This window comes from Bubalus kerabau, chromosome 14 (genome assembly GCF_029407905.1).
Source record: "Bubalus kerabau isolate K-KA32 ecotype Philippines breed swamp buffalo chromosome 14, PCC_UOA_SB_1v2, whole genome shotgun sequence".
Lineage (NCBI taxonomy): Eukaryota > Metazoa > Chordata > Mammalia > Artiodactyla > Bovidae > Bubalus > Bubalus kerabau.
In genome coordinates this window covers 52,702,284-52,728,239 of record NC_073637.1, presented here as the reverse complement: position 1 = coordinate 52,728,239, position 25,956 = coordinate 52,702,284, and the positions used below count along the sequence as shown (strand labels likewise).

The 25,956-nt window shown below is 36.7% G+C and overlaps 1 long non-coding RNA gene across 18 annotated transcripts in view; it reads left to right on the top strand.

The window, feature by feature from the left end:
• LOC129626936 (uncharacterized) overlaps nucleotides 1–25,956 on the top strand; it is a 151,229-nt gene that overhangs the window by 59,961 nt on the left and 65,312 nt on the right. For 10 of the 18 annotated variants that reach the window (XR_008702290.1, XR_008702285.1, XR_008702287.1 and 7 more), the window contains exons 2-4: nucleotides 21,877–21,959; nucleotides 22,559–22,691; nucleotides 25,770–25,849. This is a non-coding gene — a long non-coding RNA (uncharacterized LOC129626936). Of the gene's footprint in view, nucleotides 1–16,153; nucleotides 16,276–21,876; nucleotides 21,960–22,558; nucleotides 22,692–25,769; nucleotides 25,850–25,956 lie in introns of all 18 variants that reach the window. The other 8 variants (XR_008702293.1, XR_008702300.1, XR_008702294.1 and 5 more) reach the window with 2 other exon arrangements.

Here is a 25,956-nt window from a genome sequence, read left to right as displayed (position 1 = left end):
GGCTTCAGCAATAGGTGAACCGTGAACTTCCAGATGTTCAAGCTGGATTTAGAAAAGGCAGAGGAACCAGAGATCAAATTGCCAACATCCGCTGGATCATCAAAAAAGCAAGAGAGTTCCAGAAAATCATCTATTTCTGCTTTATTGACTATGCCAAAGCCTTTGACTGTGTGGATCACAATAAACTGTGGTAAATTCTTCAAGAGATGGGAATACCAGACCATCTGACCTGTCTTGAGAAACCTGTATGAAGGTCAGGAAGCAACAGTTAGAACTAGACATGGAACAACAGACTGGTTCCAAATAGGAAAAGGAGTACGTCAAGGCTGCATATTGTCACCCTACTTATTTAACTTCTATGCAGAGTACATCATGAGAAATGCTGGGCTCCATCCATGTTGCTGCAGATGGCATTATTTCTTTTTAGTAGTTGAGTACTATTCCATTGTATATGTTATACATTCTAAGAGAATGTGTATCTCTTATCATTCCTCTGTTGATAAACATTTAGGTTGCTTTCCATATCTTGGCTATTGTAAACAGTGCTGCAGTGAACATTGGAGTTCATGTTTAATTTAAGACCATGTTTTGTTGCAGTGTCAAATGGTAGCTCTGTTTTCAATTTTTTAAGGACCTCCATACTGTTCTCCATAGTGGCTGAATAAATTTACATTTCCAACAACAGTGTAGGAGGGTTCTCTTCTCTCTACATCCTCTCCAGCATTTGTTGTTTTGGATTTTTTGATGATGGCCATTTGGACTGGTGTGTTGAGTCATTGAATGTTACCTTATTTTTTGCTTATTTTAGTCATTATTTCATTAATCCCATTAATATTGTTACATGTGAGAGACAGAGGCATAGAGAGAATATTGCTTGCTTTTTCTATTTTTCTTTTAAAGATAGTCTGTTTTGTTCGATCACTTTTGTTAGAGGATTCTAAGCTGTTCAGCTTGAACACTGAAATAAGATCATGTATGCTTTTCATTTAGATAGAAATTTTATTTAGAATTAAATGATTAGTCATTATATTAATTAAAATTATTGTATTAGTATTACAATACTGAATTGAATTCATTTTGCATAAAATATTTTTAAATGACTTCATTATTTCTCAATTTACATTTGATACCTTAATATAAAGATAATAAGACTGCTCAGACACATGATTCATTTAATCCAGTAGGCATTTGCCAACACAAGTCCAATGACAGATGTTTATAACAGTATTTCTCAAATTTAAAGTATATAAATTCTGAGAGATTATTTTTAAAAATGAATATCCATGGGCCTAATTTTCAGAGATTCATTTTCTTTAGGTATGCATTAGAGTTGAACATTGGACTTGTAATAGTCAGTCTGCTAAGTCACTTCAGTCGTGTCCGACTTAGTGCGACACCATAGATGGCAGCCCACTAGGCTGCTCTGTCCCTGGGATTCTCCAGGCAAGAATACTGGAGTGGGTTGCCATTTCCTTCTCCAAAGCATGAAAGTGAAAAGTGAAAGTGAAGTCGCTCAGTCGTGCCTGACACTTAGCGACCCCATGGACTGCAACCTACCAGGCTCCTGCGTCCATGGGATTTTCCAGGCAAGAGTACTGGAGTGGGGTGCCATTGCCTTCTCCAAATAGTCAGTCTGCTCTGCTGCTGCTGCTAAGTCGCTTCAGTCGTGTCCGACTCTGTGAGACCCCAGAGAAGGCAGCCCACCAGGTTCCCCTGTCCCTGGGATTCTCCAGGCAAGAACACTGGAGTGGGTTGCCATTTCCTTCTCCAATGCATGAAAGTGAAAAGTGAAAGCGAAGTCGCTCAGTCGTGTCCGACTCTTAGCGACCCCATGGACCACAGCCTACCAGGCTCCTCCATCCATGGGATTTTCCAGGCAAGAGTACTGGAGTGGGGTGCCATTGCCTTCTCTGGAATAGTCAGTCTAGATTCTATTAAAGCAGATTTTCTAACCATCCTACTTTGAAAACCATTGTGATTGGTCCTTTCTCCAGACTTGCTATAGCTTGCTTACATCTTTGATGAGGAAGGAAGGACATACTTCTGTATTGCAATCTATTTTCCTGGTAAGGGAAAAACATTTATCAATAATCAGAAAAAGGTTTGTTTCTATTCTTTGATATTAAGTTTTAATGGGTAATCAAAATATTAGTCATTAATTTTGAAGGAATAATCTACCATTTCTTTCTTTCTTGGATGTCAAGTTATACTTAGAATTATTCATTAATTGCTTATTTTTTCTTGGGCTCATTACTTGCATTGTATCTATTATTTTTATGAAGTAATTCACATTGATTTTTAAAAATCTAATAATTACTGAGTTCCTACAATGTATGATATACAATCCTTAAGTTGCTGTGATGATAGAGATAAGCAGAGTCCTCTCCTTCAGAAAAATCCTTGATTGAATATGATCTAGTAGTGAAAGAAGAAAGGCTATAAACATAAAATACTACATATTTGGTATTAATTGGTGTTTTAGGGAAAAACAGAACAAAGTTGGATGATAAGAGGTGGAAGGGTACAGCATTTTATATATTGTTATCAGGAAAGGATTTTGTGGAAGTGATGATTTATCAGATCTCTGAATGCACTATCTGAAGGATCAAAGGATTAGCAATTGATAGCTTCTAAAGCAGAAATGGGCTTAACAATAAAGATAATGAATGAGCATTTTGAAAGTAGTAGAGTTGAGGGAAAAAAATGATAAAAAAATTAGACCAGTGATATAGGTGGTGACCTGGTAGGTCATTTAAAAACATCAACTTAATGTGTGTGAGGGGGAAGTTACTTGATTGATTTTCAACCAAAATGCAAATATTACCAGATGTTTCTGATTACTGGATGGAGAATAGACCATTGAGAACAAAAGTGAAAGCTATTGCAATGACTTAGAGAATTGATAATATTACAGCAAGGGGTTGTGACAGTGATTCTGAAAAATAGTTGCATTCTTCATTTATTTTCCAAAGTATATTTTGCAGGATTTGCTGATGGGGGTGGGAAATACTTAAAGAGATGCATCAAAAATGGCTGAGAAGTTTGACCTGGGAAACTGAAAGAATAGATTTCTATTTTTTGAGAAATGCAAGGTTGCAATAGATGTTGAAGGTAGATAAATTAAAAAAAAAATCTTGTTATATAAACAAGTGGACATGATTATTGGAGAAGGAAATGGCAACCCACTCCAGTGTTCTTGCCTGGAGAATCCCAGGGACGGAGGAGCCTGGTGGGCTGCCGTCTATGGGGTCGCACAGAGTTGGACACGACTTGAAACGACTTAGCAGCAGCAGCAGCAGCAGCAAGACGTGATTATAAGAATATGGCCTGTTCATCTTATGTTTTCTCTTTAGCACCCAGAGTTTATTGTCCTCCACAACCCTGAGTATTTATTGTGTAGTAGTTTTTAATGGCAGTTTATAAAATCATTAAGTATTTGGTCTTAAGCCTGGATTTTGAGGTAATCATCTTTTAAATTCCATATCCAAATAAATCCATATTAGATTCTACCTTTTGTTACTGTTCTCAATCTCTCTACCAATTATATAGCAAAACTCCCACTTCTCATTCTTCTCTTAACCGTTTTCTCACATCAGCACACATATGCCAACACACACTCCAGTACCCCTCCTCATTTAAACTGTTTCTAGCAACAATTTCTACTTTCGTAGGTAGATAATATTTCTTATAAGATTTGTTTACTCTATTAAAACTCAATTTTCTAAATATATAATTATATAAAATGAAACAACAAACTGTATTTGAATTTATATATAATTATTATTGAGATTTTTTTAAAAAGCAGCTCTTAACATGGAATCGGGGGATTTTTCTCTATAGTAGGGTTTTATATTTCCCATTCTCATTTTTCTAGTGGTAAAACGTAGTTTAGCCTAATGTTCACAGATGTCATACATTTATTGTACTGATGAAATTAAAATTGAGATAATTCTATATGTCAGTGTAATATGGCTATAGAAATGTTTTGCTTGTAAGCAGAGCAAAATCTTTTTTAACCAAGTAATAAGTGTTAATATATACTGAAATCTGCTATACACTATAGGCATTTTGCTAAGGGATTTATGTGAATTATCTTACTAAATCCTCACAAAAATCCCATGAGACCAATCCTATTATCACTGATTTTCTAGACTAAAGTAAACGGAGGCCCTGAGAGGTTGGGAAACTAGAACATAGTAACATAGTGTTAATAAGCATAGCCTGAACATGAGCTCAGTTCTGTGTCACTTCATCTGTTTTTATATACATAAAGCTATAAAAGGTTAAGCCAAATAAAAATACTTCAGTATGTGCAGTTTTGATATAACAGCTACATGTGAGAGAGTCCAAAGGCTACATATGTTTAACAGTGGGGTTGGCGCCTCTGGGAGTTTCATTTGCTAGAGACCAACAGTTGGCACATTTTGCTTTCCCAGATACTAATTTGAGACCCAAGTCAATCCATCTATCAATTTATCTTTAGAAGAAAGCAAGGCAACTATGCTAGCAGTTACTTAGGCTTGATTGATAAAATAAAATAATTTATAATCCACATTAAGGTTAAAATAGCATTCTCTCCCGGAGAAGGCAATGGCACCCCACTCTAGTACTCTTGCCTGGAAAATCCCATGGATGGAAGAGCCTGGTAGGCTGCAGTCCATGGGGTCGCTGAGGGTCGGACACGACTGAGCAACTTCACTTTCACTTTTCACTTTCATGCATTGGAGAAGGAAATGGCAACCCACTCCAGTGTTCTTGCCTGGAGAATCCCAGGGACAGGGGAGCCTGGTGGGCTGCCGTCTATGGGGTCGCACAGAGTCAGACACGACTGAAGTGACTTAACAGTAGCAGCATTCTCTCCATTCTGGTTTTCACTCTGTTATAGAAGATACCAACTTCTCTTACCTACCTCTGGTCATTGTACATGTTGTATCTTCTGAGGATTCTCTTTCTTGCACTCTTTTAGTTTTATTTACCTTCTAAACTCAAATGTCATGTCTTCAGAGAGGAATTTCCTGATCACCTGATCAAGAAACTTCCCCTTCCTTAGCATGTGCATCACCATGGTTTTTGTTTATCATGGCCATGTGTTTATTTCCTTCATAGTACTGTGCATGTTATTAATAAACTTATTTCCTTGTGTACTTATTGATTGCATGCTTCCCTCTCTAAAATGTGTGTTTGCTTCACTTCTGAATAATAGTTTCCTATCACAGCATCCTGCACATGGCAGAAAATCAATAATTGCTTATTAAATTAATGAATCAATAGTGCCACTGATCTATCTTCACAACTACACCCAATAAATAACTTTGTCTCACTTTTCAGTGCCTGGTGTTCAAGAGTATTTACTTTGATTGACAGATGTGGGTCAGAATATGAGAAATTAAACAAGCTTTCTACAAATTAAGTTAACCCAGGAAACATTTGCCACAAACGGGCTTGGGGTTTATGTTGAAATTATCTCAATTTTCTTATTAAAAATTTTTAATAAAAGCCTCATATTCATCTCACACTTAGAATAATTAAAACAAGACCTGCCATATGGAACCTAATAGGTTTTTTATTCAATAAACCTGCTTCTGTCACTCATTTACTGGGCCTAAAACTCTCACTACCTAAACTTTCTCAGTACCTTTGATTTTTTTTTTTCTCTATAAACTCATGTGGTCATGTAGATATTTATCTATTCATTTATCTGCTGCTGCTGCTGCTAAGTCACTTCAGTCGTGTCCGACTCTGTGCCACCCCAGAGACGGCAGCCCACCAGGCTCCCCCGTCCCTGGGATTCTCCAGGCAAGAACACTGGAGTGGGTTGCCATTTCCTTTTCCAATGCATGAAAGTGAAAAGTGAAAGTGAAGTCTCTCAGTTGTGTCCGACTCTTAGCGACCCCATGGACTGCAGCCTACCAGGCTCCTCCGTCCCATGGGATTTTCCAGGCAAGAGTACTGGAGTGGGGTGCCATTGCCTTCTGCATTAATTTATCTATAAACCTCTTATTCTTTAGTTACTATATATGATGCCCTAAAATTTAAGGGAAAAAAAAAGACCTTATCTCTGAATATGAATAAATTGTAGCATTTCTGAGGCTCAGATTTATCACCTATGTAAAGGAAATAATATTGCCTCATTCAAATGGGTGTTATGAAATTCATACAGTGATGAAGACTAGAGCCTTGGGAATTGAAAGGCTGCTTAACATCCTGCCTCTCCTTCTTAACAACTCTGTCTTTGAGCAGTATTTTAACATATGAACCTGAAATAGGATTAGCATCTACTTCATAGACATCTAGAATGAAAGGTACACTATCTGGCACTTGATAGGAACTAAATAAATGGTATCCACTAAAGAGCTTGATAGGAGTGTGGGGTGTATAAGGGAAAAGAAAGTTGGACTTATAAATGAGTATACTAGCAAAGCTATATGCAGAAAAATAGAAGCCTTTTATTTGCAGAGTTGTCACAAAATGTAGTAGCCAGTACTTCTGAAATAAGGATGGTTTACAGGATGAGACAGTTTAACTGATTTTTGAAAAATCAATAGGTTTTCACCTGCTGGATATGGGTAGAAATGTGTTCCATGAAGAGGAGGAGCAGTACAGAATGTGAAACAGTAAGAGGTGGTACAGTGAATGACCTTCAACCAAATAGCAGTTTCCCAACCTGATTTGAAGATTGAGTGGAAGGTGGAGAGGAGGAGGAAAAAAGGAGGAAGTGGGTAAATGTGTTTTTAGATGTAGGTATGGGACAATCATGAAGGACCTTATAAAATATAATAAGAAATATGATCTTGTTTTGACTAATAGAAAACAAGGATTTGAACAAGTAAATTATTTAATCTCTAAAAAAAATGTTGTGATTTATAATAAGAAATGTATATGTGGTCTTTGTCCCCTTTTCTGGCACATAGCTCCTTAAACCATAGGCATTTTCTAAGAGTCATAAAACATGTCTTATATCAGTCAGGTGGTTTGGACCCAATCTAAAGAGGGGGCTGTTTGGCAGGAAAACAAACCATGCAATTAGAGGGTAGGAACTTTCAGTCCCATCTCCCTGATTTCCAGGAAAGGAAGAAGGACTGGAATTTGAGTTAATAGCTAAAGACCAATGATTTAATCCAAGTAGATTACTCACAGAATACCGCAGGTAGTGTGAGTTCCATGTTTGCATCACTGGGTTACCCTTCCAAGTCCCATGGGAGTAATGCAGAAGGGGGGCCAAATGGATGTTGTATATGTTGTGTCACCACTAAGAAATGTTCAAGATAGTCTTTAAAAGTGACCATTAGAAAACCTGTTCATCTTCACTCCAGAAAGATATATTATTACCCTGGTGTGTGAGCAAGTTTTCTCAATGTAGAATTGAGATCTTCATCTGCCCAATCTTGGTGTATACATTTATAGAGGGAGACAATCTCTATCTTTAATATCCCAGAATATAAATAAACATGAATAAATATGCTATGAATATAGATGCATGTAAAAATGTGAGAGATTGTTTGAAAATATTGTCTCTCAACTATGAGAACTCTTTTATATGAATGAAAGTTAGGAAGCTGGCATCAGAAGGCCTGGAAAAAAGTTCTCCAGGATGTGAGGGCAATAATTTTAAAGTTCTAAGTCAACAAAATATGACACATTTGAAGAGCCATCATATGTTATGTTTGACAGAAGCATAGTATATAAAGCACATAGTAGGGAGAGATTAACTCAGGAAGGTTGGTTTGGGAAAATTATGTAGAATACTTATTAGTTTTACTTAGGACCTCATGTTGAGATTCATGAGAAACTATTTAAGAGTTTGAGTAATAGAATGACAGGATTCAATTTAGATTTTAGTAACTACACTAAACTCAGCAGTGGGCACAGGACTGGAAAAGGTCAGTTTTCATTCCAATCCCAAAGAAAGGCAATGCCAAAAGATGTTCAAACTACCACACAATTGCACTCATCTCACATGCCAGCAAAGTAATTGCTCAAAATTCTCCAAGCCAGGCTTCAACAGTACATAAACCATGAACTTCCAGATGTTCAAGCTGAATTTAGAAAAGGGAGAGGAACCAGAGATCCAATTGCCAGCATCTGATGGATCATCAAAAAGCAAGAGAGTTTCAGAAAAAAACATCTACTTCTGCTTTATTCACTACGCCAAAGCCTTTGACTGTGTGGATAACCACAAACTGTGGAAAATTCTTCAAGAGATGGGAATACCAGACCACCTGACTTGCCTCCTGAGAAATCTGTATGCTGGTCAAGAAGCAACAGTTAGAACTGGACATGGAACAACAGACTGGTTCCAAATCGGGAAAGGAATATGTCAAAGCTGTATATTGTCACCCTGCTTATTTAAATTATATGCAGAGGACATCATGAGAAACGCTGGGCTGGATGAAGGACAAGCTGGAATCAAGATAGCTGAGAGAAATATCAATAATATCAATATCAATAGAAATATCAATAATATCAGATATCAATAATATCAATATCAATAGAAATATCAATAATATCAGATATGCAGATGACCCCACACTTATGGCAGAAAGTGAAGAACTAAAGAATCTCCTGATGAAAGTGAAAGAGGAGAGTACAAATGTGGCTTAAAACTCAACATTCAGAAAACTAAGGTGATGGCATCCAATCCCATCCCTTCATGGCAAATAGATGGGGAAACAATGGAAACAGTGACAGACTTTATTTTGGGGGGCTCCAAAATCACTGCAGATTGTGATTGCAGCCATGAAATTAAGACATTTGCTCCTTGCAAGAAAAGTTACGACCAACCTAGACAGCATGTTAAAAAGCAGGGACATTACTTTGTCAAAAAAGGCCCATCTAGTCAAAGCTATGGTTTCTCCAGTAGTCATGTATGGATGTGAGAGTTGAATTATAAAGAAAGCTGAGCACCAAAGAATTGATGCTTTTGAACTGTGGTGTTGGAGAAGACTCTTGAGAGTCCATTGGACTGCAAGGAGATCCAACCAGTGCATCCTAAAGGAAATCAGTCCTGAATGTTCATTGGGAGGACTGATACTGAAGCTGAAACTCCAATACTCTGGCCCCTTGATGGGAAGAACTGACTCATTGGAAAAGACCCTGATGCTGGGAAAGATTGAAGGCAGGAGGCAAAGGGGATGACAGAGGATGAGATTGTTGGATGCCATGACCAACTCGATGGACATGAGTTTGTGCAAGCACTGTGAGTTGGTGATGGACAGGGAAGCCTGGTGTGCTGCCGTCTTTGGGGTCACAAAGACTCTGATACATCTGAGTAACTGAACTGAACTAAACTTCACTCTGGATGCTATGTGGAAGGAGTACCTTTTAAGGAAATTTATTATAAACCTGAAATAATGGTTCCATTTAATATATTGTTTAGATTTGGTATGTTTGAATTCAGAAGTGATAGCAGTTTCTGGCAGAGAGAGTATAAGGAAGCAAGAGTAGTCAAGAACAAAACATTATTTTGGAATGAATGCTTAGGTAAATTTATTTGCCATTATCATGGTGACTAAAATGAAATTGGAACTTGGAATCAAGAGGGCTGTTTGAATAGAACATCTGTATCAAGGTCTGTATCAAGATCCCTTTTGAGATTGAGTGGGAATATATTGGCAGTTATAGAGAAACAATAAGACTAAGTGTAATTGTTTTGGTTCAACTGAACCCATGATCATACCAGTTTTAGATACTTGAGGTGCTTATTAGTTATTCAGTTGTAGAAGTCAAGTTAAGGGTTGGATAAGTGAGTGCAGTGCTTTGTGGGGAGATCAAATGGAGATATAATTTTGAATGGATGATATATAAAACCATGAGAGTGAATAGTATCAACCAAGATAATTAATATAAAAAGAGTAAGAGATCAAAGAAAAAGCACTGAATAAGTATAATTTTTAGAGTTTAAGTTGAAAAGGTAATAGCATAAAGGAGACTAACTGTACCTGGCAAATAAAATGGAAGACTGTGAGCTCTGTAGAAGCAGAGAATTTTGTCATTAGATTTATTGATATATCCTAGACTCCTCAGAGCATGATTAGCACTCAATAGTAGGCACTCAATAAATATCTGTTGTATTAAATGTTTTCTTTTTAATTTTATTGAAATATAGTTGATTAACAATGTTGTGTTTGTTATACAGCAAAGTGATTCACTTTTATATACATATATATTCAGTTTTATATATATACACAATACATATATTTTTTACATTCTCTTTCATTGTAAGTTGTTGCAATATATTAAATATCTTTATCTTTATATCTTAATACTGTGCTATACAGTAGATCCTCTTGTGTTATCTATTTTATATATAGTAATACGTATGGTTTTATCCAAACTCATCATTTATTTCTCCCTCTAGCCCTATGTTTGGTAACTGTTTGTTTTCTAAGTCTATAAATCTATTTCTGTTTTTTAAATAAATTCACTTGTATCTTTTTTTAAGATTCTAGATATAAGTGATATGATATCACATTTGTCTTTGGTTTGCTTCTTATAAAATTCTTCAAGTCCATCAGTATTGCTGCAAATGGCATTATTTCATGGCTGAGTAGTATTACACTGTGTGTATGTACCACATATTCTTTATCCATTCCTCTGTCAATGGACATTTGAGATTTTTGCCTCCATGTCTTGGTTATTGTAAGCAATGCTGCAATGAACATTGGGGTGCATGTATCTTTTCAAAGTATGATTTTCTCTGGATCTATAATTTGAAAAGGTACATGCCCAGGAGTATGATTTCAGGATCATATGATAGCTCTAATTTTAGTTTTTTAAAGGACTTCTGTAGTGCTCTCCTTAATGGCTGTACCAGTTTACATTCCCTCCATCATTGTATGAGGGTTCTTTTTCTTCACACCCTTTCCCCATTTATTTATGGACTTTTTGATGTTGACCCTTCTGACCAGTGTGAGAGATATCTCCAGGTAGTTTTGATTTTCATTTCTTTAATAATTAGCAGAGTTGAGCATATTTTTCATATAACTTTTGGTCATCTATGTTTTCTTTGATGAAATGTCTAAATGTCTTTTTCAGATCTGCCCATTTTCTGATTGAGTTTTCTGTATTTTTGATACATACAAACAGCTCATAGAGCTCAAATTTGGAGATAAACCCTTGTTAGCCACATCATTTGCAAGTATTTTCTCCCATTCTGTAGGTTATCTTTGTGTTTTCTTTATGACTTCTATGCAAAGCTTTTAAGTTTAATTAGGCTCCATTTGTTTATTTTTGTTTCCATTACTAGACATGTTGGCTGCAAATAGATTAATTTGTTGTGAAAACTCACAAAATGGATAAAACATTAATAAATGTCCCTCTTATAGCTTATCTGATAATTCATTATTATTAGAGTTATTAAATGTGCATTGGGTCTATTTGATTTGAGCACCCATTGTTAGTTTGAAAATGGAAGGTCAATGTGCAAAGTATGAGAGAGAAGTTAACTCTAGCAATAATCAGTGAATTTAGAAATTGATCACAAGTCTAGATGATAATTGCAACCCAGGCTGATAACTTGATTTAGCCTAGTGAGACTTCCAGCCTTCAGAAATTGTGAGATAGGGACTTCCCTAGTGGTCCAGTGGTTAACACTCAAAGGTTGGGACCTGAGCCCCAGCCTGTAGCTTACTTATCCAAGACCCTTGACCCAACCACCTGAGGCTGGCCTCACTGCTTTTGAAATCTTGCAGCTATTGCAATCCTGATAGAAGATGCTTTAAAACTCTCTTTGGGGGCAAACAAACTTTTAGACACCACCATTCTGGACTCCTTTTTACTATTCTAACTACCTACCAGGAGGAAATGGCAACCCACTCTAATATTCTTGCCTGAAAAATTCCATGGACAGAGGAGCATGGTGGGCTACAGTTCATGTGATTGCAAAGAGTTGGACACAACTAAAGCAACTGAGTACATACACACATTCATTCTTGTACTTCAGTACCCTTTACTGCTCCAGTAGAATCTCAGGGACATTCCCTGGTGAGATCTGGCAGTTCCTTTGGGTGCACTTGTTCCCATTCTTATCAAGTTCAACACCCAGCTTGTTTATGTTACACTATAACAGTTGTTTGGGGCCTGGTACTTAGGAAAGTAGGTCTTGGGAGAATTACTTCTTGGACAGGAAAATCCTTAAGCATCGTCTGTGCATGAATGGGACTGGTAGGGTTGGGTGAGAGGATCTTACATCATACTCTACAGAGATGGGTCACATCTTCAATCCCTGAATGATCTGCAGAGCAAAAACTTTCAGGGGCTTGGGTTTTATAAATCATGCCTTACTTTAGCATACAAACCAGCATTGGCAACATTTAAACATTTCTAGAGCTTCTATGGCCATGGCTCTCATCAGATCCTGAGCTGTATACTCTTCTGAGTCTCTCTTCCACTGGAGGAGATAAGGGGGCCATTTTTACATGCTATTAAATAGGATCCTAAGTTTCTACTCTGATCTCTAACTGTGTGTTAATTGCCTCTGGTTTCTTGTTAATCATCCCACTGCAGGACGTTGATGTAACTTAGTACATTTGTACTTAGTAAACAGGCACTCTTACTGCCCTTGGTAGGCATTATTTCTCCTATAAGTTTCAAATGCCTACATTATCTCACCAACCAGTCAAGTCAACTCTCACCACTTGGATATTTCCCAGTTTACCACTGATAAAATTTTCCAGAAATAGACCTGAAGCCTTGTGCACAATGTTCCAGGTTCTACTCAGGATGGAGTCTTCCTTTCCAGGGATAGTCTTTGAACTTCATCTTAGAAAACCTAGTTTTCTTAGACCACTCCCATGATCACCTGTATTAGTCCAGATCCTCTGAGAAGCACACTCCAAGAGGAGATTAGATATACACTATTAAAAAAAAAAAAAAAAAACAAACAACACCTTTGACAGATAAAAGTTGAAAAAGAGAAAAGCAGCCTATGCTAATATCCTGGAGCTTGGCTCATAGTATCAGTCAGACCTTCATGTTGCTGTAAACTGTCCTGGGAGACACAAGTAAGATTAGTTGTTCCCTTCCTGAAAGGAACATTTCAGAGAAAATTAGTATCAGTCAAGTCTATTCTGGGACTATGATCAGTTAACATAAAACAAGATGCCTCCATGCATTTGTCTGCTTGGGCTTTCATGACGAAATACTAGAGACTGGGCGGCTTTAACCACAGAAATTTTCTCTCAGATGTAGAGGCTGGAAGTCCAAGGTAGAGATGCTGGCAGATTAGGTTGCTCGTGAGGCTGAGAGCCCAAGCCTTATGACCCTCTTTAGCCTTAATTGCCTCCCTAATGGCCCTATCTCTAAATACAGTAAGATTGGGTTTAGGCTTCAACATACAATTTTTGGAGAAACAGAGTGCATTTCATAAATTTCTATAGACCTACACATAAAAATCACAAAAATTGTCGAAGTCAAAAAGTACTAAACATCCCTGTGTCTTAATAAGTATATATTTGATGTCGGGTTCTAGTTCCTGATAACATTTGGTCCCTCCACCTTATTTCCTGATGTGTTCCTTCAAAAACCCTGGGGGTCTCTGAAGTGATAGTGTCTCTTTGTATGCTAATGAGGTGGGTGCTGCCAATGGTTTCCTGGGTGGCCTAAGGATAGGGGTGCCAGGGAACTAACCACATGATTAGAGGGTGGGAAACTTCCTACCATCAGTCCCCCACCCCCAGGTTGACTTTATCATCAATAGCCAATAACTGAGTCAACCATGATATTTAATTAAGCTTCCATTACCCTGAAGATAATTGGGAGAACTTCTACATTAGCAAGCTCATGAAGATTCTGGAAAGGTGGTACACCTAGAGAGGATATGGAAATTCTGTGACATTTCCTGTACTTTGCCCTATGCATCTCTTCCACAGGACTGATCTTGAGTTGCATCACTTTATAATAAGCCAGGAATTCTAGTAAGTTAATTATATTGCTAAGTTCTGTGAGTTGTTCTACCAAATCCTCGAACCTGAGGAGAAGGTTGTAGATATCACGTATAGCCAGTTGGTTTTGGGAGCACAGTTGACCACTTGGATTTGTAATGGTATCTGGTGTGGGATAGGGCAGTCTTGTGGGACTAAGCCTTTATCCTGTGGAGTTAGCAATAACTCTGGGTAGACCATGTCACAATTAAGTTAAATTGTAGGACACCCAGTTGGTGTCAAGAGTGTTAGTAAATTAGAGGTCGTGGGTAAAATACCCACACATCTGGTGCCAGAATTGCTGTAATAAGAATCTAGAAGAACAGGTGTTTTATTTTTTTCCTTACAATGCTTCTATTTCAGTTAATCTGAGTAATTATTGCTTCATAACAAGTTATAGCTTTATCTTTCTCTAATCTGCCCTCCCTGTAGATAAAATTTATTAAAAATACAATCATATAGTCACTCCTTTCCCTGACAACATTCAATAGAGATATAAGCCATTCTAATATCCTCCCTTGAATCATCTAACACAAGTTCAGATCCTACAAGTTCTTTCTAATGCCTCATAATTGAGACATGCATCAGTTTTCCATGGTATGGATATTTTTCTTGCTGAAAGGAGTAAAAAGGTGAATTTTCAACTGCAGATATGTTCTCAGTGGTTTTTGACTACAGAGTGCTGACATGGGAAAGAGAACCAGAGCAGGCCAAGAGAACCTTTGGTCCAGAATGCATTTCTGATACTTGTAAGAAAAGAGGAAAGGAAGGGGGATTGCTACCAAGAGACTGAGAATTGAGTGCAGTTCTGAGGAAATCTTATCTAGGCAATAGCTGAAGTAAAGATTGCTCATTAGAGGCATCTTTAATTTGGTAGAAGTGGTTCAACCTTTGGTTGGGTGTGGTCCGGGAGAAGTGTCACTACATTGTGAATGTTCAAATGAACCTAAATGTAAGGCAGCTGATGTTCACCATTCAGGTATGTTTCACACAGTTTCTGCTGAAGGCAGATGGCACTGGCACATCTCCAGGGACATTGCAGAAAGAAAAGAGAAGAAACTGATATGAGTTTCAAGATTAAAATTTTGTCACTGATGAAAGATAGTACAATTGGACAATGTTAACACAAATGATGGATGCAAAAGAAATTTTAAAATATATGATTGTTATGAGTACATCTGATTAGATATAGAGGTTTAGAAATAGTAATCAATGGATAACATTAATTTCAAATTTCAAGAAGCTTGAAATTTGAATAGAAGAGAATAGTAAAATCAAAACAGTAATAGAGTAAGAACAGTTTGTAGGAGGATATGATGGGCTGATTTTGAGATTCTGGAGGGATTTATAAATCAAAGTCGAAATTATAACTATGAAAAATATGGGGCTTCCCAGTTGGCTCAGTAGTCATGTACAGATGTAAGAGGAGAACAATAAAAAGGGCTGAGCACTGAAGAATTGATGCCTTTCAACTGTGGTGTTGGAGAAGACTCTTGAGAGTCCCTTGGACTGCAAGGAGATCTAACCAGTCCATCCTAAAGGAAATTAGCCCTGAATATTCATTGGAAGGACTGAGGCTGAAGCTGAAACTCCAATACTTTAGCCACCTGATGGGGAGAACTGACTCATTTGAAAAGACCCTGATGCTGGGAAAAATTGAAGGCAGGAGTAGAAGGGGATGACAGAGGATGAAATGGCTGGATGGCATCACCAACTCAATGGACATGAGTTTGAGTAAACTCCAAGAGTTGCTGATGGACAGGGAGGCCTGCTGTGCTGCAGTCCATGGGGTCGCAAAGAGTCAGACATGACTGAATGACTGAACTGAACTATTCTACTGTGTCATTTAGGATCTGTCTGGAAGATCTGTCCCTTGATGTGACTGGGGTGTTGAAGTCTCCTACTCTTGTGTCAATTTCTCCCTTTATGTCTGTTAGTGTTTGTTTATGTGTTGGGTTGGCCAAAAAAGCTCATTTGGATTCTTCCATAAGATGCTATGGAACCAACTCAATATTTAGGTGCCCCTATTAATATATTAATATATTACATGCATAAGTGTTAATGAATATAATATGCTCTTTTTGCATTGATTCTTTTATCATTATATAGTGTACCTTATCTTTCTTTATGGCATTTGTTTTAAAGCCCATTTTGTCTAATGTAAGTATTGCTACTCCCACTTTCTTGTCATATTCATTTGTGTGAAATATCTGTTTCTATCCCTTCACCTCCAGGAGTTGGTGATGGACAGGGAGGCCTGGGGTGCTAAAGTCCATGGGTTTGCAAACACTGAACTAACTGAACGGACTTTCCTATGTCCTTCACCCTAAGGTGAATCTCTTCCAGGCAACATATTGTAAGTTCTTGTTTTATTTAACCAATCTACCACTCTGTGCCTTTTGATTGGAGCATTTACTCCTTTGACCTTTAAGATAATCTGATACAAATAAATTTATTGCCATTTTAAACTGTGTTTTCCAGTTGATTTTGTATTTTTTCTTTGTTATTTTTCCTTTTATAGTTTGATTTTATTTTGTATGATACATTTTTTCTTTTTTTTGTGAAACTTTGGTATGCTTTTGATTTGTGATTTCCTTGTTTTTCAAATATATTATCCCCTTATTACATCTACTTACTTTAGACAGGAGAGTCATACAATCTCAAAATATTTTTTTTTTTACTTTTTTTTTTAAAAAAATGTATTTTTAATTGGAGCTTAATTGCTTTACAGTATTGTGTTCTGCCATACAACAATGTGAATCAGCCATAAGTATACATATGTTTGCTCCCTCTTTGAACCTCCCACCCCACCCCAACCACATGCCAACCGTCTGTGTTGTCACAGAGTACCATAATGAGCTCCCTGTGTTATACAGCAACTCCCCATTAGCTATCTCTTTTACATACTGTAATGCGTATGTTTCAACACTACTTTCTACATTTATCCTACCCTCTCCTTCCCCTGCTATTGTTCATCAGTACCATTTTCTAGATTCTATTTATGTGTTAATATATGATATTTCTTACTCTGCTCCCTCACACTGTATAATTTTTTGAATAATTTTACATCTTTAATTGTATCCTTTCGCTGTTCATTATGGTTATCACTTTCACAAAAATATCTTTTTAAATCGTATACTGGTGTATTTAACTCTTTTCAGTTGTGATTTTTCTATAGATTCATGCTTTGTTTCTATTTAGAGAAGACCCTTCAATATTTTTTTAATGGTAGATTCAGTATTGCTGTATTCTTTTACTTTTTTCTTGTCTGAGAAATTCTTTATTTCTCTTTCTGTTCTAAATGATCATCTTGCTGGATAGAGTATATAAGTTGCAGATTCAGGACTTTGAATATAACTTGCCACTCCCTGCTGGCCTTCAATCTCTATTTTTGTATTGAAATCAGCTTATAGACTTACAGAAGCTCTCTTGTAATTAATTCTGTTTTTCTGTTGTTGCCTCTAGAAACTTCTCTTTAACTTTTGTCATTTTAATTATAATATGTCTAGGTATAGGTCTGTTTCAGTTCGTTTGGGGCCCTCTATGATTCCTGTACCTGGATATCTGTTTCCAGGTTTTCAGTTCAGTTCAGTCACTAGTTGTGTTCAACTCTTTGTGACCCCATGAATTGCAGCACGCCAGGCCTTCCTTTCCATTACCAACTCCCAGAGTTCACCCAAACTCATGTCCGTTGAGTCAGTGATGCCATCCAGCCATCTCATCCTCTGTCGTCCCCTTCTCCTCCTGCCCCCAATCCCTCCCAGCATCAGGGTCTTTTCCAATGAGTCAACTCTTCACATGAGGTGGCCAAAGTACTGGAGTTTCAGCTTTAGCATCAGTCCTTCCAATGAACACCCAGGACTAATCTCTTTTAAGATGGACTGGTTGGATCTCCTTGCAGTCCAAGGGACTCTCAAGAGTCTTCTCCAACACCACAGTTCAAAAGCATCAATTCTCAGCTCTCAGCTTTCTTCACAGTCCAAAACTCACATCCATACATGACCAAGGGAAAAACCATAGCCTTGACCAGATGAACCTTTGTTGGCAAAGTAATGTCTCTGCTTTTGAATATGCTATCTAGGTTGGTCATAGCTTTCCTTCCAAGGAGTAAGTGTCTTTTAATTTAATGGCTGCAATCCCCATCTGCAGTGATTTTGGAGCCCCCCAAAAATCAAGTCTGACACTGTTTCCACTGTTTCCCCATCTATTTCCCATGATGTGATGAGACCAGATGCCGTGATCTTAGTTTTCTAAATGTTGAGCTTTAAGTGAACTTTTTCACTCTCCTCTTTCCCTTTCATCAAGAGGCTTTTTATTTCCTCTTCACTTTCTGCCATAAGGGTGGTGTCATCTGCATATCTGAGGTTATTGATATTTCTCCCAGCAATCTTGATTCCAGCTTGTGCTTCTTCCCATCCAGCGTTTCTCATGATGTACTCTGCATATAAGTTAAATAAGCAGGGTGACAATATGCAGCCTTGAAGTACTCCTTTTCCTATTTGGAACCAGTCTGTTGTTCCATGTCCAATTCTAACTATTGCTTCCTGACCTGCATACAGGTTTCTCAAGAGACAGGTCAGGTGGTCTGGTATTCCCATCTCTTTCAGAATTTTCCACAATTTATTGTGATCCACACAGTCAAAGGAGAATTTTTAGGTTTGGTAAATTTTCAGCCATAAGTTCTTCAAAAAACTGTTTTATCCCCTTTTTTCTTTCTTCTCCTTCTGAGATCACTATTATGTGTCAATTGAGATGCTTTATAATATCCAAAATGTCTTGTATATTGCTTTCATTTGTTTTTAATTTGCTTTTCTGTCTGCTGTCCTGATTGGTTGATTTCCACTATTGTATCTTCCAGATCACTTATTCATCAAGATTCATATTTTTAAATGCAATGCTCTGGTGATTTTGATGAACACCCTAATTTAAGAATAAATATACTACTAGAAAATACCCTCAATCACAATAGCATAATATTAATGATATAATGAGAATAGAGATTTACCTGACATGGATATACCTTCAATGTCAGAGCATGTTTTAAAAGTGCTGAATTTAGTCTTGCAATGTTGTGGGGATGTCCCTTTCAAAAGTAGATGTTTCCTGTAGAAGCCAAGTATATGTGATATAATGCCAGGTTGTTAGAGATTGTAACCCAGAGATTTTTCAGGAAATTAGGTGGTGAGGAAAGTAATTGGAAGTTTATACTCAAACTAATTTAAAGAGCATAATTGTCTTATGTTCTAGCATTCATTGGAAACAAAAGAATTAAACCTATATGTTCCTTATGCCAAGACAGGATTCCCTGGAGATTGTCCTTCTTAGGGGCTGACAATCAGGAAAGTACTAGATGTTCTGAGAGTGGGTGTGGAGTGGGGCACCTGCTACTCAAGATTATAGGCAAGTTGTGCCAGAACCTAGAAACAATAATAGTGACTAGAGCATTTAGTCTGGATTAGAACATTTACTTGAGTGTTAAGGAATGAAGATTATTTGCAAAATTCTTGGGTTGCAGTAGGAGCCACACATTTTGCAAAACTATCTATTTCTCAGGATTGGAAGCAGCAATTCTTGGTTAAACACTATTTTATTGAATGAGACTGTTAAGTGTACTGAAAAGTATTCAACATGTTTGGAATCTCAACTACAGATTTCTTAAGTCAGGGCTTCAATGTCAAGTGTTTGCGTAAAGACTGTATTCCATGAACTCTTTCTTCCCCGCTCAAATTTCACCAGTTATAAAATATGCCATACTCTCCTAATATTTTATCTCTTTTCTCTTTGCTTTTCTCTCTTTACTGGACCTGTCTGCCAATCCTGTTTCATCCTTGTGCACACTGGCAAAGGGTCAGCAAGCACACACATGAAAATGACACTCATGCACACACGAAGTCCTGAATTCTCACAAAAAGAAGTTAAAGAAGAAAACACAGTTTTGTAAAAATCACTGAAAATAAAAATGGGTAACAACAGAATCTAGTTTGGATTCTCTAGTCTTTATTTGCTGTATACTGTTCTGAACTCGTTAAACAATATTGCATTGTGGTTTCTCATAGTAATTATACTGTTATCCAATAATCATCTGAAGTATTATGTCTTATACTGAATATAAAGCAAATCCCCCCAAATTATAAAAATTATATGCGTAAGAGTTAATATTACAGCAAAATGCCCATATTTTAGCTACTTATTACAACTCACTATGTTTTTTATTTTATATCTCACTAAGTGACTTTCTGCATCTATTTTTTGACCCTGTAAGCCAAACAGAATTTCTACCAATGGATGATAAAGAAGAAATGAAGATTATCATTCTTATCCACTGTTGGTACTCTTCCAGTACGCTTGCTACGGTATTCAAATATGCAGCAAGCCTAGGATCCCTTAGCTATTTTCAGGTTCAGTTCCTTTGCTGAATCAAATGTTTTCTCAAAACCTTTCAGCCTCTTTCCTCCTCTGCAGTAACAATCTCTCTTCCATTGGACAGTGATCTGTTGTTTACATGCCAGATTTTTTAAGCCACTGATTTAAGCTGGCTGCTGCAGGAAAATTCAAGGGACAGTTTGATCAGTAAAACAGGTAGTCATGCTTCAGTTGTGCTTTGCTCTCTTACTTGGTAACAGGCCAGATTGAAAAGCAAAATGGGCTGGGAAAACATAAACGATTGCCTAGGCTAGATTACGTAGTACTTTAGGAAACAGAAACTCTGGTAGCGTGCAATTTGAAATTTGCAATAATGGACATCTCACTTTGTGAGACTTTACTATTATGGATGGACTTGATATAATAGAGAATAGAGGAAGGGGTCTAAAAATAATTCATTGCTTTGTGCTGGTATCTATGCAGCAATTCTGTCATTTAAAACTCTTGCCACTTTGTCTGGGCAAACCAATTAGATATAGGAAGCCTTTTGGATGGTACACACAAATCTAGCTAGCTTCATTTCTTTGTAAAAGGCAAGACATCTGGAATTTGTGTGGGGGGGTGACAGGTAGCCCAAAGGCTAAGTAAAAAGATACAATTCCAGCAATTATCATTGTTGAAATTTAATGCATTTAAGTGTGCTTTTAATACTTGATTTTCTTTTTTGTATCTAATAGCATCTTTTAATGAATGTCAAATTTACTGTATCATATGAAAATAATCATTCAAGTTTCCTACTTTTGGAAAAACAAAAGGAAATAAACACACACACACACACACATCTTGTCTCTATTCAGATAAAAAATTGAGAATTTTTTTTTTTAGTAATGAAAATGTCAGCATTTTAAAATGCAAACTTTATTTTCAAGAAGTTTATTACTTGCATGCTAAAAGCATCACCAAGCTAGATTTTGGCATAGTGAGTACTTGGAGGGCAGTGACATTTCAAAACCATTTTTCTTATATCATGGACTCAATTTCCAAGAGATTGCCTAATTTAATTTCAGAACAATTCAGTGCCTCCCAAGATCTCCATCCCAGCTTCCCATCATAAGTATGCTCTAGCCTGTGTAAAATGTTCCAATACACAAATTTAGGGAACTCTGAGAAATCTTAACAGAATGCAGACAGTAGAAGTGTAACTTATGAAAAGTTGCTGGTTCAGTGAGCTAAATCATTTCTTATATGGGGGAGAGTAGGATTTTAGGGGAAAAAATTGGAAAACTTTAACAAGTTCCATTTCATGATGTGGACAAAATGTTACAGTTCATAATTTTCAGGTGAATGATTTTAGATACATGCACGCAAAATAATCAGGGAATAGTGGTCAATACATTGTGTTCAATGACTGTACCTCAGTTGACGAGTAGGTAATTAAAGGCAGAAAGAAGAAAAGAAAAGCCCAAGAGGGTAAAAAATGCACTACGGTTTTATGACAATAGGAACACTGAATTGGGAATTAGCACATGGGAATTTGTTATAAGTCATAAGTTATTGATTGTGACAACAAAGCAAATTATTTCCTTTTTTTTAGTTCTTGGTGTCTTCAAGTATGAATTCAGGAATTTGGAACCTTTATTCCCAGTAGGTTTCACCCAGAAATTTAATTATTCAATCGTAAGTAATATCTATTTTTCTTTCCTTTTCCTTTATAAATTCTGAATTAAAGCCCTCTAGCCTTGTGACCAATTAAATATTTTATATTTAGGAAATAAACCCTTAGAAACTAAAAGAGACTGATTTCAATCATCCTTCAATTTCCTGTTTTTCAGTCTTATGAATTATAATTCATGAGATTAAGACAAATGGTTAGAATTTCATGAAACTAAGGGATGACAGGGAACATAAATATGTAAAGTGGGGTATTTTTAAAATGAAAGTGTTATTTGTTTTAAGTGTAATTAAAATAATTTTCCTGTAATTCTGGAAGATATATAAATGTTCATAAAAGTTTATTTTCATGTAAAATGAATGTGCTGAAGTCATGGGGAATTTGTGACTTTTAAACCCAGGCAGCTGGGCCATTCATGCATACAATCACTTTTGGCTGTACTTTTTTATTTCATCCATAATGTCTCCCAGTTAATAAGTATGGATTATGTTACCCTGATTAAATATATCTAGAATCCTACTTGATTGTTTCAATTATCTCTTTATTAAGTATACTGTGATTTTTCTAGTAAGAATTTAATATAATTTTTCATGTCTGAATACAGCATTTGATCAAGTTGTTGAAAAGACTTGGCCTCATAAATCTGTTTTCCTCACCATCACCTCAAAATCCCCACATGTCTGCCTTTTGCGGATGGAATCACAGGAGCAAATGGGAAGGTGGGGTTTGGTCTTTTGGTGAGTTTGATGTGGTTCTTTCTTTTAGGACAAGCTATTTCCTATGAAGGGACTTTTTTCACTGTTTTGCTAACATTCATTTTCTGAATCTCTCTGTTTATATTCAAATAACGTTGGAAGGAAAACAATCCTTCTGAAGGCCAAAAATTTTGTAAGTGTAATATAACAAGGCCTATTTTTATTTTCCATGAATGGTACCTGAGTACTTAGTAGCAAATCTGTCCATCTGCTGTTCCAAGTGGTTTCTGATTTTGCCAAAGTCATAAAGTACCAGACCTATCTCAGAGGTTATTTGCTCTTTCTGTGCTGGAAGTAGGCCTGCAGGTCAAAATGTAATAAAATAAAAATATATACCTCATCATCTAAAACTAGAGAAAGTATTATGTTGCAGACGGCAGAAGCTTAAGGACCTATTAAATTGATGTGAAAATTAATTTAAAAAGTAGATGAACAGCTTTGATGGACATTCCTCTGCCAATTTGGCACTTTCACTTGAGTTATATTAATTTTCTTGTAAGTGGTGAATATGATGATGAAAGGAATTTACAGGTAAGGGAATAATAGCACATAGGTACTAAAGGCAAGAGACTGCGGCAGATGTGGATTTGTTGTTGAACTGAAAAGCTCGGAAAATGCTCCCTGTCCATAAATTCTCCAGGCAAAAATACTGGAGTGGGTTGTTGTTTCCTTCTCCAGGGGATCTTCCCTGGGATCAACCCAGGGATTGAACCCCCATCTCATAAGTCTCCTGCATTGCAGGCAGATTCTTAACCATCTGAGCCACCAGGGAAGCCCTCTATAAAAACTACACCATTTAAATAAAATTAAAAATATTTATTGAATATGCATATAAAGTGATATTGATTGTGATATACTTGTGCTCGCAAATCAAATATGCATAATGTGTAGAATTAGGTAAGTCAATAATTTCATAATATCATATATGTTTTTTATAATCTCATTAATTATAAATACATGATTAAGCTTTCAGTTCTGTGAAGTCAAGAGCTTATATATTTTATGCAGAAAAACATGTTGTAGATTAGATAGTTGGATCTGTATAAAGAAAGAAGGCCAGAGAAGAAATAAATCCAGGTAAAATAAGATCCTTTATTTTCTTAATTGATTTAAAAGATAACTGCTTAGCTAAATAAATAATTGTAAAAATGCATTGGATTGTAATAGCATTTGTTCAAGTGAATTGAATGACAGCAATGTTAATACATGGACAAGAAGTATTTGTTATTTATCATTAAGGTCCTTCAATTCAGGTGAAGTGACAGTGTTATTTGTAGCTTGATTTAGAGTAGTTACATAGTGAACTCTAGGGCATGTATTAAATAAATTAATAATGAATTGGTATTCCAAAAGGGCATATGAAGGAATCATTTAAAATGCTCATTTTACACCAAAAGAAGGCAGAAATAGTGGCAAACATAGTAGACATCAACATATTAATAATCACTTTAAATGTGAATGGTGCAAATATAATTAAAAGATACATTTTGGCAAACTGACTTTAAAAAGAACTAATTACTGTTGGCCCTCTGTTTCCATGGATCTCTGCCACCACAGATTTATTGAACCACAGATTGATCCATGGATACAAATGGCCAACTGTATTAGTCCACTTTATATAAGGGACTTGAGCCTAAGTGCATATTTATATCCTTGGGGAGTCTTGGAACCAATCTCCCCCACAGAATCAGAGGGATGATGGTGTAACTTGTTCACAAAAGGTCTGCTTTAGATATGAATACTCATATAGGTTAACCTGTAAATGCATTAGAGACTCTCTCCAATTTGAGAATATTTCCACCTTCCACCAAATAGCCCTCTTTCTAGTCCCAAAATTTTCCAAGCTCTGTCACACATCAAGAAATTTTAATATATTTTTTCTTTTCTCTGTAATGCTTATCCATTTGCCTTTCTCATTGACCATATCCTTCTCATTCACCTTGTTGATTTCTCTATATATTCAATTATATATTTATAACTATATTTTGTTTGTTAATTGAATTGCTTTTTCTTTATCTCTTTTAGTGGACCTAACCTCATGAGAGCAAAGACTAGGTTTGTCTTGCTTACTGAAGTAATTCCATAAGTTAGATTAAGTGCTTACGTGTATCAGTTCAAGGAAGATGCAAATTGAATAACTTGTGATATTAACTGAAAAAACGACTTTTCGTGCATTCCATGATTCAGTTCAGTTCAGTTGCTCAGTCGTGTCCGACTTTTGCAACCCCATAAATTGCAGCACACCAGGCCTCCCTGTCCATCACCAACTCCCGGAGTTCACTCAGACTCACATCCATCGAGTCGGTGATGCCATCCAGCCATCTCATCTTCTGTCATCCCCTTCTCCTCCTGCCCCCAATCCCTTCCAGCATCAGAGTCTTTTCCAATGAGTCAACTCTTTGCATGAGGTGGCCAAAGTACTGGAGTTTCAGCTTTAGCATCATTCCTTCCAAAGAAATCCCAGGGCTGATCTCCTTTAGAATGGACTGATTGGATCTCCTTGCAGTCCAAGGGACTCTCAAGAGTCTTCTCCAGCACCACAGTTCAAAAGCATCAATTCTTTGGCGCTCAGCTTTCTTCACAGTCCAACACTCACATCCATACATGACCACTGGAAAAACCATATTATGGCTTAATATGTAATACTTTTATTTTGCCTTAACAACAGTAACAACAAAAAATGTCTGAGAGGCACAATGGGAAAGAAGATTTGAGAGATATGTGGAGATGATTTTTCCTTTAATCACATGCAAAAAGAGATTGCTTCATCCTCTTACAACAGAAACCTTAAAGTTCAGGTGCAGTGCTGGTATAAATTAGGCCTAAATTCTGTAAAGAGAGAAAATTCTTTGGTTCTTTGTTCTCAAAGGATCCTTACCAGGGACGCACATGAGAAGCCAGAGCCTACTGAATGTGAGTGCTATTAACTATGGAACTATTGACTCACACACAACAAAGGCATTTTGTAAACTAAAGTGACATTAGATTTCCAACTCTGTGGGACATAAATGAATTAAGAAGAAATATTTCACTTTGATTTCCCTTGCACGCTATGGGAAGTTCCGCAGTGTTTGTTATGCGGTTATTGCAATGAAGAGGAAGTCAGGTCGGCTCTCCCTCCACTGTCACCACTTCAGCATGTAAGTAACCATGACAGCATTCATCCATCCTTAAAGCTTTTAAGAGAATTTGAGATTAGGGTTGAGGAGAAAACCCAGATGTTCTTCTAAAAGTTAGAATTACACAA